We start from the raw sequence: 4,621 nt of genomic DNA on the forward strand, positions 1-4,621 counted from the left end.
TTTAAATAAAAAATAAATAATAAAAAGAATGTTGCCACAAATTTACCAGTGTTACCCACCCAACAGGAGCAACAGGCGGCCAGCAGCACAAGCACTCCAGTCTACTGCTTGTGTAAAACAACAACAGAATCAGAGAGCATGGTTGGCTGTGACACCTGTGATGACTGGTTCCATCCCAGGTGTCTAAACCTCAAAAGGCTACCGAAAAGCAAGACATGGTATTGCCCGGAGTGCAGAAAAAAGAAAAAGAAGTCTAACCCTAACTAAGTTGCTGTACTCTGTCGTCTACTCTAAGCCATCCTATATTGTCAAAGTGGGCAGGGGTGAGGTGCGTTCTAGGAGTAAGGTCAAGCAGTAGTCTGACCAGTTTGTTTTGTGATGTTTGTAATTTAGTTTTTAGCCCTTTTGAAGTTTTATGTTATGGCTTCCTTCTTGGAGAAAATGTAGGTCTGCCAATGCTGCTGTTATGCATATGTTATGCATTGTTGTGCATGTTGAAACTTGAAATAGCACTTTTGTATTTTTGTATATAAAAAAAATAAGCATTTTTTACATGCATTGTTGTGCATGTTGAAATTGTAGGCCTGCCAATGCTGCTGTTATGCATATGTTATGCATGTTTAAACTTGAAATAGCACTTTTGTATTTTTGTATCTAAAAAAAATAACAATTTTTTACATGCATTGTTGTGAAATAGCACTCAGTCACAGAAAGTTAATGTGACAATACATTTTTTGTATTTTTGTATCTAAAAAAAAGCAATAGCAGAAGTTAGTTTTGCATTTTCTTTACTTGCATTGTTGTGCATGCTGAAATAGCACTCACAGATAAAACTGCAATAGAAGAACAGAACATTTCATTCTTATTTGTATATTTGAACAATAAAGCAAGGTTATTCTTTCAAAATGATGTTTGCTATAGTTGTTGTGCCCCTGGTATGTGGTTGACAAACATTGACATTGACAAACATATTTACAATTAGCATTTTATAAAGTAGAACTGTAATGTGTACTTTCTCAGTCAGTGCTAAGTGCAGTCATCTTATGCAGCATCACTTTTCACATCAAAACAAAAGTAGAACTGTAATGTGAGACGGGGAAACTTTGTTTTGAATACTGGGGGGATGGTTGAGAATATTTGGTCCCTGCACTGCCATTTAATCAAGAAGTCAAGCTTGACGTACATCAGGTCTATCCAGGTCCAGAACACTTTGATGACTGTTGCCTTTGACACACCTCTGATGTGGGAAATGAGGTCAAAGGACATGTCGTGACGCAGTTTGACAAGGGTGATAAATAGCTGATCTATGGGTGAGATTATGGTGCTCCTTGTCTTCTCTGTGTGACAGTAAGAAAACAAGTTCTGAAGCACTGGCCAGGTAACACCTGTCATCATTTTGCATTTGGTGTTGTTGCTGTCAACAGATGAAGCGGTCAAGGAGCTTGACTCGACCTTGGTTCTCTGTTGGTCACCATCCTCCTTGGCTGCATCCCTCTCCTCTCTGAGAGACTGCATCTCGTCAAACAGAGACTGCTCAGTGATGGGAGGTGTGGCTGCTTCCTCAACTTGGGCTGCTGCCTCAACTTGGATGTCTTGGCTGCAACGTTTAGTCCTCTTGTGGGGAGTCACTTTAAATGAAATAAAAACCATACTAATAAGAAACTGCAATTTAGGAACCCATTGATTTTGGCACATAACTGAAAACTAGATGATATCACTTACGATGGTATGAAGAGGAGTTCCTTTTTGCACGCCGCTCATGGCGACTGATGTTCGTTGACGTAGATGGTGTAGACTGTGATGTTGAAGGGAATACAGATGGAATGTAGTCTGGGTGTGTTTGGTCATTGACCTTTGCACCTGAATGAATGAATGAATGAATGAATGAATGAATGAATGAATGAATGAATGAATGAATGAATGAATGAATGAAAACGTTATTAACAGATTGCAGAATGGATACAATACAGTACGGCTCAATACACACAATTGTTAAGGGGATGTAGACCAGAGAGACTTTCGTCTTGTTTACATCAGGGTCCCCCATTTTCAATTCATAGTGACATTTGTGACATACTCAACATACATGACATCATGACATTTATGGCATAGGGACATACATGACATACAGGTATATAGTACTGTTACATTTGTGACATAATATGATATGCAAATATACAGTACTGTTACCCCATAGATCCTGACAGAGAGTATATACATATGACATGTATATTACAAGCAATACGACTATTCAATAACAAGTCCTTAGAGCAAGGACAACAACACTGAATGTGATTGATAAATAGTATACTAGTAACATATAAAAATGAAAAAGGCATGTAGGCTACACTGAGAATGGACTATTATGGGGAAGTAGCTAGCAGAGACTGCTAGCTAATCAATCAATCAGCTAGCAGCTAACATCTGCTGTTTACAGCCTCACAGCCAATACAACTTAATTTACTATATAAATATGTGTTCCTTATTCTCACCTGTTATGAAATGGGTAGAGCAGACATACGTAGAATTTGACTTGGGGGACCAGGGTCTGCTTTGGTCGACTCTCCCGTCTGCTCTACCCAGTCAAAGGAAGTTGACTTCGAGAATATACAGTACTGTTTACAGTATGTGTACAAGGGAAGACTACTCGAAATGTGTTGTTTTCTTTGTGCATTAAGCCAGTCAATTTGCTCTTTGTATGGGATTATAACGGAGTTGTTCTTGTTTGTGTGCTCCCCTCGCATTTGACGATCAATTGGACTTGAAAACAGCAGTGACCACCACTCGTTAGATCATATGAAACAGTAGCCCCTGTCACGTCACGTAAGCGGCAGATAAAACAGTGAAGATCAGATCATTTGACTTACCACTTAATCCAACGTTCATTCCCCACAAGCGTCTCCGGTGACCCAAACACCAGCCAGTATTTACCCTGGTCGATTTGGTCGTCCACTCCTGCACTGTTCCCGGCACACGCTGCCGATTAAGGGCACGTACTTGGTCCTCAATAATGGACATTAGTGGACAAACCACTAAAACAATGGGGTTTACGTGCCATTTGGAATAGCCATAGGTCTTTGCTGTAGCCGGTATTTTTGTATTTCCGATTCACATTTAGGAGGCATAGCAAGTTCGGTTGTCTCGAAGGAAGGATATAATTCCAACTTGACTTTGACTTTGCGCCTCCTGGCGGCACAAAACAGAAGCCGCACCCACCTAATAAAACCATTTGACGAGAGACGTTAACAGGCGGTAGAGGCCGTTGGAATGGCGGTAGGAGGGACCTCAATTTGCAATGCTGTAACTGTACGAGGGAGAGGTAGAGGTAGATTGTCAAATATGAGCACTGCTCCTTTAATTCGAGTCACTTGGAGCCAGGGGTGAAGTGTAACAAAAACGGCTTTACTTCAAAAAGGAGCAGTAGCAACAAACAAGGATTCTCCAAAGGACAAAAACAAACTCAGCAAGGCTGGCAAGAAAATGATTGCAAAACCTAACTACAAAATAAACACTAACCAAAAACATGAACTGTAAATGCAAAAACAAGGAAAGTCACAAAACAAACACTAATACTTGGGAACACTTACTATGAGGCAAAAACAGGATCATGTGAGACAGAGAGCAGAGCAACATCAAACAGGAATCTCAAACATGGATCCGAAACAATGAACCGACAAAGAGAGAATGGCAAACGAGGCATAAATTGTTCCGAAACATGTTTGTTTCAGGCTGCCATTAAATAACCAAAATCTGTGAGTGCTGGTCCAAGCGTATTGCTTTCTTTTTCTATTATACTCCACGGGATTTCAGCACCCAGTGTTATATTTTGTGAGCGCAGTCTATCTTGACTTATTAATAACTACCAAAAAAGGCTGTAACAGTAGTAGTTCCGCCGTTCTGTCCCGCTGAAATCAAGTCGACAGCGTTCAGTGCAAAAACAAATTGGAACTAAGGGAGCTACGTGAACCACGTGATCGCCTGGCGGCGAGATCAAAGCGTGTCGCAACTCTATCTTCAACGGCTCTGGAAATAACAACGGCTAACTTAACTGTTTCAGCCAATCAGAATCAAGATATTTGGAAGATATTTGCAGGAAGTGACGGTGGTTCCCAAGCTGTCACATTCCAAGCATTCCAAATGGCCGCACCAGTGTTGTTGGCTGCTTGTCATCGCTTGCTGTTGCTCCTAATTTTTTCGTTTGTCCTTGCTCTGTTTGTACCGTCGTATGTGTGTGTTGTACACGGCATTATTGTCTATGATCGGCAAACTCTACTGAACACTCAACCTTCTATATGCACCCCGGACGCCGACAGCGGGAATACTCACCGCTGCCTGTTCTCACGTCTTCCTGAGGGAGTATGAGCTCCGCGCTGCCCCTGTTACCGGAGGAGGCGATTCAGAAGGCGGGGTAAACGTGCAGGTAACTCGGTTAAACTGAGAAGCCTTTTGCCGGTTCCCGTTCTCCTTCTCCACCGAGCCATCTCCTCCAGCTCTACGACGATGGACCCGATCAGCGCTCCTACTACATCCACAGACGTTCCCTGGAGCCGAGATACATCTCACTTCGCCCGATTACACTAAACGTAAACCTGGATGGGCAGAGCGTAAGTGGAAAAATTAT

The 4,621-nt window shown here is 41.8% G+C and overlaps 1 long non-coding RNA gene across 1 annotated transcript; it reads right to left on the reverse strand.

The window, feature by feature from the left end:
* Nucleotides 1-1,431: 1,431 nt before the first annotated feature.
* Nucleotides 1,432-2,890, reverse strand: LOC311225547. Its single transcript, XR_014619516.1, has 3 exons — nucleotides 2,868-2,890; nucleotides 1,723-1,860; nucleotides 1,432-1,628 (listed from the first exon to the last, which is right to left on the reverse strand). It is a non-coding gene; the product is annotated as an uncharacterized lncRNA (long non-coding RNA).
* Nucleotides 2,891-4,621: the final 1,731 nt, after the last annotated feature.

The sequence above is a fragment of the Notolepis coatsorum genome (assembly GCF_963971535.1).
Source record: "Notolepis coatsorum genome assembly, chromosome: 3".
Classification (NCBI taxonomy): Eukaryota; Metazoa; Chordata; class Actinopteri; order Aulopiformes; family Paralepididae; genus Notolepis; species Notolepis coatsorum.